Here is a 12,954-nt window from a genome sequence, read left to right on the forward strand (position 1 = left end):
ACCCCTGTCTTGGAGAGCACTCACCATGCCTATGACCACAGTATTCTTGTGGAGCCCCAATGCCTGTGAGTTTAATGAAGCTCAAAGGAATACAAGGTAAGTGGGGGATGCTGATAGCCCTGAGAAGCCCCAGTTCTGCTAGAACCAGATCTTGCATTGAAAAGAAAGAACACAATGCTATTTTAAGGAACAACAACAACGAAAAAACCCCCAAAGAATTCTATCATGTTCTTACTTACTCATGTTATTTCCTTGCATTAGCCAAATGCAGGTGCTAGCAATGATAATGTGGAAGGAAAGGAAGGCTGGGGCAACCTATAGTTCTTTTTCCTTTTGATCCTGCTTTCTCAACAGTAAACCAAGGGTAGGAAGTGTTGATCTAGTGGGCATGTACCAAGAAGCGAAGCAAAAATATTTACCTTAGTTCCAGGAAGCACGTTCACTGTTCTGTTAAAAATGAGATGCATATGCATGTACAAGCTATGAAAAATGAATTGTGCTATTTCAGTGATCCTGTCTGCAGCTTAAATGCTTTAATATTTGCACTTAAAACAGCTGTTGCCCAATATAAAGGTAAATTGTAAAATACATGTCAAAATGTAAGCATTTTAATTTTTTTACTTACTAAATAGTAAATAAAAGAACACCATGACAAGTTGAGAGAGATTTGGGAAAAAAGAGACAGCTTTACATTTTAGTATCTTTAATAGCATGTTTCTCCACTTTTTGAACAAGAGGCTCTGCATTTTCATTTTGCATTGAGCCTTGCAAATTAGGTAGCTGGCCCAGTTTCTGAATCAGTGATTTTAATCCTAGATAGAAACTCAACAAAACTGAATGCTTGTTTTCACCCAAATGCATGTACAATAATGTTAATAATAGATTTGTTCATACTAACCCCATAAAACAAGAAATAATCCAAAAGTTTGTTAACAATAGAACATATAAACTGTACCATATCCATACAGTGGAATATCAGACAACAGTGGTTAAAAAATAGATTACAGCTACATGCAGCCACATGAATGAACCTCACAGGTGATTGTTGAACAGAAGAATCTGGAAGCAAAAAGAGCACATGCTATGTGATTTAAGAAGTTAAAACAGCTGACTAAATAAGCGTATAATGCCAGAAATAAAAATACTGATTACCTTTTGGGGGTAATCTAGAAGGGGACAAAGACATCTGAGCAGCTGAGAATGTTTTATATCTTGATCTCAGTGGTGGTTAAACTTTTATAAATGTAAAAACTCAAACATGTGTAAAGGTTAAGCAAGCTGTACCCTTTAAGATAAGTGTAAGTGAAGTGAAAATCTCTCAGTTGTGTCCGACTCTTTGCAACCCATGAACTATACAGTCCGTGGAATTCTCCAGGCCAAAATACTGGAGTGGGTAGCCGTTCCCTTCTCCAGGGGATCTTCCCAACCCAGGGATCAAACCCTGGTCTCCTACACTGCAGGAGGATTCTTTACTAGTTGAGCCACCGGGGAAGCCCAGATAAGTGTAAATTATACCTCAAAAAGAGGAAATAAAAAGTTATCTTCCACAAAGTATCCTTATCATACTTTGTCAAATACCATAATGAACATAAAATGCTTTCTCCACTTATGTGTGTGTGTGTGTGTGTGGTGATAGAACCCCCTTAGCTGTCGCTGGGAGCCCTGGGAGGTCTGAGTTATATTGTGCCTGTTAAATGCACTTTAAGTAGGAGACTGAATGAATGAAGCATGCAACTCTCCACTTTCCTTTGCCTCTACCTTGAAATAATGATTTTAAATAGTGGCATTTGTTATTATATGACAGTGTTTTGGGTCTGAATTGGCTTTGAATTAGGATTCAAAGTTTGACTGTAATTAACCTTTGTACTCTTCTGTATAAAATACAAGAGTTGAGCTTAGGCTCAGAAGTTCTTTTCATCTTTAAAAATAGAATTAAAATTGCTTTCATATATAATTACTTTTATCAACACTGACACCATCTTTAATTTTCTCCGTGTATAGATTTTGCACAATGGCTCCTTTTTATTATTTGCCTTTTTCTATGTTTGGACTGTACTTCCCTTGATATATACATGATCTGACCCTTCAATTCATGTTTCAGCTAAAATGTCCTCGGAGAGACCCTATATGACCACAGTGCAAAAATAGCAGCAATTCTCCTGTCAAAATCCATGTGCTTATCTAGTTTCATTTTTCTTTTTAGCATTTACCATGACCAGACATTATGGGATCTCCATATGTGTGTGTGTATATGTTTATGTACATTACAGTCTGTCTTCCCCAAGAGGGAAAGGATTCCTCTTGTTCTCATGGCCTGGCACCTAGTAGGTGCACAAAAAACATTTGTTGAATGAATGACAAAGCTTATTTATTTTCAAAACAAAGAAAAAAATGTAATCTTGAAATTTTATATTTTCTCAAGGGTTGAACATTTATTCATTTTTATGATGCAGTTTAAGACGTTGCAGCTCTAGGGAGAGATGAGTGCTGATTCTGAAAGTAAAAAAACCTAGAATATACGGGAGGATACATATTGTTGGTTAGAACCTGGTTGGTCTGAAATCATAACCTTCTTGGAATCTCAGAGGGTTGGGAGGCTTGGAAAGACAAAAGCAGAAGTCAGCCTCTGGAGTAAAGAGTGAGCCCCATCTTTCGGACTCAGCGTGCCCCGCACATCGGCTATGCAGCCGGCCAGCCACTGGATGTCGCTGTTTCCCACGCGCTTGAGTCTGGGTGTCCCGCTGGTCTTTCTATGAATATGCAATGTCCTAGTTTATGACCCTGACAGAGGCCGCGGACTCACCTGTACAGGCCTCCTCAATATGGGATCACTTACTGCTCCTACATAAAATTGATTTTCGGTTCTGAGCAGCCCAGAAAGGTTTAGAAGAGATGAGTGACCTCAAGTGCCCCTCTCAGCTGCAGCCTCAGCCTCAATACAGCGCTTGGGAGAGGGACCACAGCTGCTATTTCTGTTTCAGCCGAGAGTCAGGACTCCTCCAGGGGCCCAGGTCTGAAAGCAAGGACTGGAAACCATTTGAGGTTTCATAGCTGGTTTACATTCCAGTCAAAGGTAGCACCAATATTGTTCCATTGAAAAAATTAAGAAATTAAAAACAAGGCTTAGTGACTAGCTTGGTGCTTCCCCGGTGGCTCCGCAGTAAAGGATCTCTTTGCAATGCAGGAGATGCAGGTTTTATCCCTGGGTGGGGAAGCTCCCATGGACAGAGGAGCCTGGTGGCCTATGGTTCATGGGTCGCAAAGAGTTGGACGCAATGGAAGCAACTGAGCATGCACGTATAACCCGTTTATGTCCAAACAAGACAATCGCTCTCTGAACATACTTAACAGCACAAGGTTAGGGTTTGATTCAGAAGTCCACCTTTAGTCAGTCCCAATCAGGTTTTCACTGCATAGGCATCTCTTGTTTGCCTCCCATGCCCAGTGACCCACACAAGTAGAATAAAGTAGGCACGTTGCTGTGGGCTCTTTACTCATTGCTTCGCTTCCACTCCCTTTGAGCCTATGCTCAATTATCATTCATGTCATGGTGTGAATGTAGGCACTCCCGTTAGGAATATGTCCTTTGAAGCATTTATTCACCTATTCAACCTGTGTTTATTGAGTGCCACCTTCTAAGTACTGAGCACTGCTTTAGGAGCTGGAGACACAGCAGAGACACAAGGAGCCCACATTCTAGTGTTCAAATGGAGATTAAAATCTTCATCCAAAAGGAAATCACCCAACTGTTTCTGCAAACATCAGCCAAACGAGTGGCAGTGCATCTTCCTTCTCAGCACTGAGAAGGTGGTTCGACAGCTCACCGAGTAAACACAGTTCTAGTGAGAACCTCTACACCCCGTGGATCATCCCAACAGCCTTTGAAAGTGTCCTTGAGCTCCAGTCACTTCTGCAGGGAAGTCAGTCCCCTCCCTGGATTAATCAGGTTTTCCCTATTCCATAGTCCTGATAATGGGCTTCTCTGGAAGGCTCAGTGATAAAAAAAAAAAAAAAAAAAATTGCCTGCAGTGCAGGAGCTTCAGGAGATATGAGTTCAGTCCCTGGGCTGGAAAGATCCCCTCCAAGAGGACATGGCAATCCACTCCAGTATTCTTGCCTGGGGAATCCCATGGACAGAGGAACTTGGCGGGTTACAGTCCATAGGGTTGCAAAGAGTTGGACACGACTGAAGTAGCTTAGCATGCGCGCGCATCGCGATGCTGTCCATGGTACCTCTCAGCTGCCTGCGCCTGTGTACTGCCCTTCAACTCACCCCATCCAGTTCGCCCAGTTGACGTCCACGATGCGCTAGTCTTCAGCATCAGTGCTCCACGTACCACCCTTTGTGGGGTCCTCTTTAACAGCCGGCCAGCAGACAACTTATCTCTAAAATCCCAAGTTAGGGTCTGATTCCTAGGATCATTTCTGTAACCAACTGTCTTTGGTTGGGTCCCCTGGAAACAGCTCTGAAATAGAGATTTATGGGCAGTGTTTAATTGGTAAGAGCTTCAAAGATCAATACTGGTCAGGGAGCTAGGGAAACACTGTTGGTGCAGTGAGGTTAAACTGTGATGCAGTAGTTGCAACAGGGGCTTCAGCCAATCTGATGAGGGGCCTTGGAGCTGAGAGGAGTTGTCTTAATCGAAGAAAGAGACTGCTGGGTCTTGTTAGTAAATCACTGTGGACGGTAACTGCAGTTATAAAATGAAAAGACTGTTGCTCTTTGGAAGGAAAGCTATGACAAACCTAGATAGTGTATTAAAAAGCAGAAACATCACTTTGCCAACAAAGGTCCATATAGTCAAAGCTATGGTTTTTCCAGTAGTCATAAGCAGATGTGAGAGTTGGACCATAAAGAAGGCTGAGTGCTGAAGAATCGATGCCTTCGAACTTCAGTTTGAAGAAGGCTCTTAAGAGTCCCTTGACATCAAGGAGATTAAACCAGTCAATCCAAAAGGAAATCAACCCTTAATATTCATTGGAAGGACTGAAGCTCAATTGGCCACCTGACGTACAGAGCCAGCTCATTAGAAAAGATCCTGATACTGGGAAAGATTGGAGACAGGAGGAGAGGGAGACGACAGAGGATGAGATGGTTGAATAACATCACCAACTCAATGGGCAAGAATTTGAGCAAACTCCAGGAGACAGTGGAGGGCAGAGGAGCCTGGCACGCTACAGTCCATGGGGCCACAAAGAATTGCACACGACTTAGTGACTGAAAAATAAGTGATCATGTGTGTATTAATTGAAATAATAAAATGAGAAACTAGACAAGCTCCCCCCCCCAAATATATCCAAGGCAGTATTCCTATTATGAATTACTTTACTATTTTTTAAGTTGCTAAACTATTTTACATTAACTTTGAAAACCAAGAACTTAGTAACTCTTACAAGTTTATATGTGTATATTATCCGTAGGTTTCTGCAAACAGTAATTGCAAACAAGAATAGGTTTTTTAAATGAATCATTTCACAGCACTCCACAAACCTTCTTAATCCTATATTATGTGCTCTATAATTTTTAAAAAATTTTATTTGCTTATTTTTGGCTGTACTGGGTCTTTGTTGCTGCATGTGGGCTTTCTCTAGTAGCGGCAAATGGGGGCTACTCTTCGTTGAGATGCACAGACTTCTTGTTGTGGTGGCCTCTCTGGTTGCAGAGCACCAACACTAGGCACTCTGGCTTCAGTGGTTTCAGGACACAGGCTCAGTAGCTGTGACTTGCTGGCTCTAGAGTGTGTAGGTTTCAGTAGCTGTGATGCACAGGCTTAGTTGCTCCGAGGCATGTGGGATCTTCCTGGACCAGGGATCGAACCTGTGTCCCCTGTGCGGACAGGCAGATTTTTAACCACTGGGCCACCAGGAAGTCTTTATAATTCTTAATTAGGTATTATTTATTTCTAGCCTCCTGTAGACTGAACCATATTAATAAAACATGAAATAAATGTCACCTAGGTAGCCATGATATTTTTATGTCTATTTGTCTAATAACCTCTAAACTCTGTAGATTATTATATTTTGGTCTTAGAATCTGCTCACTGTTTTGACCTTTTTCCTCATATGATTTCAGCTATCCCAATATTCATTCTAGAGTGATTAGCACAGGACTAGAAGCAAAATAATCTGCATTCTAGAATGAGCTTGTTTTCTCATATGTGAAACAAAATTAATGCTTATATCATACTTTGCTCTGAGATGGATTAAGAGAAGCTATGTAGAAGTGCACTGAAAGCCATAATATACTTTAAAAATAAAAATATTATTACTAAAAAGAGAAAAATATAAGAAGAAAGAAACGTGGAAGACGTTCATTGGCTGCGCACCGTGTTCCAGGTACTTGACACAGGTTACTTCACAACTGTGCTGGGAGGTCGGTATTGTTAACCCTATTTTAGCGATAAGGAAACTGAGGCAGAGAGAGGTTAAATGACTGTTTAATGCCGTTGACTCGTAAGTGTCCGAGTCATGATTCACACCTAGCATTTTGGATTCCAGATATGCCTTATTTTCACTGCACCAAAGCTGACTCTCAATTAATTTTGCATAATCCATACAGATCAGTTTACCACAGTCAACCCTCAGTATCCATGAGGGGATTGGTCAGGACCCTCCTAGATATCAAAATCATGATGCTCAAGGGACTTCCCTGGCAGTCCAGCGGTTAAGAATCTGGGCTTCCACTGCAGGGGCTCAAGTTTGATCTTTGGTCAGGGAACTAAGATCCTGCATGCCTGAAGGTGTGGCCAAAAGTAAACAAACAGATCATGATGCTCAGTTCCCTTATATAAAGTGGCATGGTATTTACATGTAAACTATGCATACCTTCTGAATACTTTAAATCATTTCTAGATTACTATGATACCTAATACAAATACATGCTATGCAAAGTATTGCCAATGTGGCAAATTCAAGTATTGCTTTTTGGAATTTCTGGAATTTTTTCCCAAATATTTTCCATCAGCAGTTGGTTGAATTCTGTGGATTCAGAAACTGTGGATAATGAAGGGTCAACCGTATTGTGAATTTTCCCATTTACTCCCAATCCTATCTCTTTCCTAGTCATCTCTGGTAGTGTTCCCTAGCATCTTAGGGAGGCATGCACACTTAGTCGCTCAGTCTCTTTGCGACCCTTTGGACTATAGCCTGCCAGGCTCCTCTGTCCATGGGGTTTTTCAGGCAAGAATACTGGAGTGGTTGACATTTTTCCCCTCCAGGGGATCTTCCTGACCCAGGGATGGAACCTGCACCTCCTGTGTTTCATCAGTTGCAGGCAGATACTTTACCAGCTGAGCCATCGGCGAAGCCCCCTTAAGGAGGCAATGGATTATAACCAAAACTTCTTGTTTTTGGCAGTTCAGTTTACCTTATCTCCCATGTTTGTTTTTGATTAAGAAATCTGAACATCATGAAAATGCATGCTATCATGGCAACTTACAAATGTAACACAAATCTAAATATCCTAAAAATGCATGCTATCACAGCAACTTATGCATAGTTTTATATATCTAATGTCAGTCCTTAAAAGGAAGAAATTGCTCTGAGGATGCATCTCATAGGTCAGTTCCAGAAGGTCAGGAAGTGCAAATGAGCTGAGCTGTTGATTCAGTTGAGGCAGTTTTGATGAGCACATGCTTGCATGTGGGTCTATAATGTGGTTCATCTCCATAAAATTCCAAGCTTTATGGGTTTGAAAGCATTAACTCATGTCTTAGGAACATCCCACATAGATTATTATAATTCTTGGTGTGTTGCCTGACCATCTGCTTACCTACAGGAATTACAATCAGATGGAATGGCCCCGTTCAAATCTAGCTCAGAAAAGAAATATGAGAATCCCTGAGTCCTTTTCTGTTTTGTTGAAGCAGCACTATTTTTTTATACTCTGCCCAGCATAATAATAAAAGTATGTTAATTTGTGATTTTTCTTGCTTCAAATCGATCAGAGCAGGAAAACTGTTATAGTTTCCCTGCTCTGTGGTTCTGTGAGAATAAATCAGTGATCTCACACAGCAAGCCTGTAAGTTAATGATATTTAAAAGCTTGCTGCCTTGTATCTGTCAGGACGTCTCCTCAATTTCGGTTTGTAGATTTAGCTAAATCACAGGAAAAATACATTGTAGCTCAGTTGGGTCACCTAGTTATGGTTTGAATGAAAGAGAGGGAAAATGACCAGATTCCCTTTATTTTTCCTTCTCCCCTGATAATCAAATATTAACTTTTTAAATCACCTTGTTGATTGGATGCTAACAGACAGGAAACAGCCATTTTGGTCCAGTAAAGAGCTTGTATGACCTTAAGAATGTCATGATTATTAAGACTATAATGAGGTTTCTGTAAAAATCATAATGTCAAATATTAATTTCTTAGTTGCCTATGAACAACACAAAAATACCAAATTTCAGCATTGCTCATTTCATTTCTCTCTTCATACAACCTCATATGACCACGTGACTCTCTCCAGGTATAAAATCCAGAAGGAGTCCATTGCATATAAGAACTGCGTATTTTTCCTTCTCTGAAAATATGAGTGTACAGTTATAAAGACTGATTAGAATACAGTACACACAGAAATAGTGTCACTATATAATGCCTATGTGGGTTAATGATCTCCTAATTATCTTCTATTTCATGACCGCACATTACATCCTAAACCTATGGGGCCACTAGAAGACAAGGCATCCATAGTCACTCTGGGAAAATAGCTGAACCTCAGAAAGATCCCTCCTTTTCTCTCTTCCTTCCTCCCTCCTTGCTTTCCCAACTTCCACATGTATTTTATTGCTTCATTCTAAGTGCTGACACTCTATTGGTCTGAGGACACACAGAGGAGCAATAGACGTCGCACTTTCCCTTAGGAAGATCCCATTCCAGTGGATGAGATAAATATCAAACATAATTTCACCATGAACTTGGGGATTGCTCTCTTGGTAAGTCCTATGTCTAAAAATTCCTGGATGTTGTGGGGGAAAATATGGAAGTACAACTTCTTATTAGTATTTTTCTTTTTTTTTTTTCAGTTGAAATACAACTGACATGGAACATTGTAGTTTTAGGTGTATAATGTAATGATTCGATATTTGTATATATTGCAAAAGGATCACCACAATAAGTCTAGATAACTGCTGGAGTAGTCTAACTGCTAGTCTAGATACCATGCACAGTGATTTCTGAAGTGAGATTATCTCCATTGCTGTTTTGCTATCAGCAAGAAGCATTTGGCAACTCAACAGGCCAAATCTTTACTCTCCTCTCTGCTTCTTGACCAGTTTCAACAATGGCCTTTTGCTATCTTGAGCGAATGCCATTTTATAGGAAAATAGTTATAGTTCTAATGCCTTTGCTTAGTCATAAACCATTATATCCCCTGCCACCCAAAATGACATTAAAAAAATCACTTTTTAAGTTTTCATTCTAGTTCTCTTAGACATATTCTTATAGTGTCAGTTCAGTTCAGTCTCTCAGTCGTGTCTGACTCTTTGCGACCCCATGAATCGCAGCACGCCAGGCCTCCCTGTCCATCACCAACTCCCGGAGTCCACTCAAACTCATGCCCATTGCGTCAGTGATGCCATCCAGCCATCTCATCCTCTGTCGTCCCCTTCTCCTCCTGCCCCCAATCCCTCCCATCATCAGGGTCTTTTCCAATGAGTCAACTCTTCGCATGAGGAGTGTCCTGCTTAGGTGCATGTAATTTTTCAAGTGCAGCTAACTTCCAACAGAGGACTGATTTTTATGGAAGCCCAAAGAACTTCGAAAAACTTTGTCCTTACAACAGTGGTGACAGGCGACCAGGGTGGGCTGTGGGGAGAACTGGAGAAGAGAATCACGGTGCTCAGAAAAGTTCTGAGAAAGTGGGGAATGAGTTGAATAGACCTCAGGGCCCAGAGTTGTGTGTGATTCTGTTACTCTATAAAGTTTGGCTTTGAAGTGTAGCTATAGAATTTATTATCAGTTAGTTTATCTCCCGCTTGTTTTATTTATAGAAGTTTTCCCAAAATGTGTCTGTGAATACTTATTCCATGGAGTGTTAACAAATGTTACATGGAAAAAAACCGCAAAATACACAAAATTATCCATGGTCAAAAAAGGTTCTTTACTGCTGGCCTTCTCAGAAATTAAAAAATCTAAGGCACATTATGAATTACCAAGAGAGGAACCATAATCAATATATGTTCAACTTTATTTGATAATGAAACTTTTTTTATAGAACATCTTATATCTTTATATCCTTTTTTAGAACATCTTATAACTATTGCTTGGAATGAAGTTTGGGAAACACAGGCTTAGAATTACTTTCTAAATTAATTTATTCTCTTAAGGATAACAATGAATGATGAGGAAAATGTTTCATCACATATAAAACATTAGAGAATAAAATGACTCTGGGATTAAAGTACTCCTATGACAATTCACTAGATGGCTAATTCACATTGGGCAAAATAATTGAGAATTGACAGTTACTACAATATTATTTAATTTCACAACAGAATAGTGAAAATGAACACCAGTGTAGTTTACATATATATGTGAAATTTGGCAATAGCAATCTGTTCCTAGGTACTTTGGAGTCAATTATGTAGAGCTTCCCAGGTGGTTCAGTGTGTAAAGAATCTGCCTGCAATGCAGGAGATGCAAGTTTGATCCCTGGGTTGGGAAGATCCCCTGGAAGAGGGCATGGAGAATCCCTTGGACAGAGGAGTCTGGTGGGCTACAGTCCATGGGGTCACAAAGAGTTGGAAATGATTGAAGCAACCGAGCACACTCCCATGTAGGTTAGAATAATTTTTATTTCATGTCTTTCAGTCTACCAGAGTCTATTTTTCAAGTTTCACCCATTTGATGTAAACATCAATAGTTTGTAGCATTTTCATCCTTCTTTTGCTAGAAATGAATTTTCTGGCTTAGATATGGCTTCACTGGAGATGAATAAAAGTGAAATCTAACTGAATGCTGCATGATTTCATAACTCTGTAAAAACATATCGACCGCTTTGAATTGGTCTATGAGGATCTCTTCCTGTTTGTTTCAATATCAGTTTTCTCAATTACTGTATTCAGTGGGACCTTGTGGTGTCTCTTTGGGATTCTAACACATGCTATATAACTCAATGCCCAATTCCATTTCCTGATTTCTTGATAGAAGCAAAAAGTACAGTTATGCTTTTTGTTCCTCTGGCATCTGAAAAAGAAATTTGCTCTTTTTTTCTGGCATTAGATTGTTTAATCTATCTTTTTTATTGAAAATCATCCTTTAAGTTATTGACCATATAGTAAAACACTTTACTTAACAGATAAAGTAGAAACATATTTCAGATGGGTGGAACTGTCTTTATTTGAAATTAAAAAAAGGGAGGAGTTGAGAACAAGATGGTGGAGGAGGACGTGGAGTACATCTCTCTCCACAGATACATCAGAAACACACCCTCAGACATAGAAGTGCATGCAGAACACCAGCTGACAGCGGAGAGGAGGACTTTGTCAGTGGAAAAGAAAATATAGAACCATGCAAAACTTGGTGTGATGAAGGAAGTAGGGGGAAAAACAGGAGGGTTAGTAGGACCGGACCTGCCCTTGGCGGGTGGGGGAACTGAAGCAGGGGCCCGATCCCCACATGGGGACAATTGCCTGAATCAGAGTTGAAACATTTAAGGCTGAGAGTGAAACAGCTGATCTGTGGCAGCCTAAATGGAATGAGACTCAGACAGTCCTTGCCGCAGCCATACATACCCCAGACAGGAACGCTGGTCCCTTGGAAGGCACAATGGTTGGGAGCTGGAGTTTAGGGATTGTGGAGCAATCCCAGGGCGAGGGCTGCTGTTGACTGTGGAGAGACAGATTGAGGGGATGTGAGGGAGGAGATCATGCTGGGAAATGCTGGTGGAGGAAAGGCCAGGCAGCTATGGAAGCAAGGCAATACTGCTGAGTCACATGTAGGGGGTGGGGCCATCACCATAGTCTCTGTCTCCCCACATGCCAGCATCAGCAGCTGAACAATAGAGAGGCTGGCCCATCAAACACCTGAGGCACTCATCTACGGAGCAGGACCCCAGCCAGGGTGCTCCTTTAAGTGACTGATGCCTGAACAACAGAACAGGACCCCAGTCAGGGGGGCCCCCTCTATGTGCCTGACGCACTGAACACAGAGAAGGACCCCAGGCCAGGGAGCCTCTAAGTGTCTGAGCTACAGAGCTACAGAGAAAGACTGGCCAAAGAGGCCTTCTGATCGCCAGCTACAAGAGGCCCGAGAAAAGACTCTGATCGGGCCATAACTCCTGCGGGACACAGTCTACAGGGTTGTAGAGTCGGACATGACCAAAGTGACCCTGCATGCATGGAGGCAAGAATTTTTCTTGCCTGTGGCTACTCTGCCCCAGTGAGAGCTGAGCATGAAGGTGGCACAGCTGCTTGGCTTGCGGGGACCTTGGTGGCACCAAGTGGGCAGGGGCACGGACTGCCTCCCGCAGGAGTCCTCAGTCAGGGAGGGGGGTTCTCCAGCAAGAATACTGGAGTATATTGGCCAGTACTGGTTGCCATTCCCTTCCAGAGCGCTATATTTCCTGCTGCCCTAGCCACCAACGCCCTGAGTACCTGGTGCTGCCAGAACCCCTGCGACCCAAGCAGCGGCACCAGCTCTGCACCTGGGCCTCACGGGGGCAGACCCAAGTCCTCCAGAGAAGTCTCAGGAGCAAACCCCAGTGGACGACCCACAGGCAGAGGTGGAAATAAAACCACAGTTGAAACTGAGGGGCAGTGTGACTAAGGAAGAAGACCCAAAGCCTTCCCACCTGTACAAGCTGCAGGTTAAAACCACAGGATCAGCTGGGCAGACGCTGTGTCTGTGGAATATATAAAAGGCCATCGAGAGCTCCCACAAAAGAAAACGCACTAGTTCTGATAGCGGTGGACATTGGAGGGAGGAACACACAGGAGGAGGACCAGATTAGACTCTGAG

The sequence above is a fragment of the Cervus elaphus genome, chromosome 26 (genome assembly GCF_910594005.1).
Source record: "Cervus elaphus chromosome 26, mCerEla1.1, whole genome shotgun sequence".
NCBI lineage: Eukaryota > Metazoa > Chordata > Mammalia > Artiodactyla > Cervidae > Cervus > Cervus elaphus.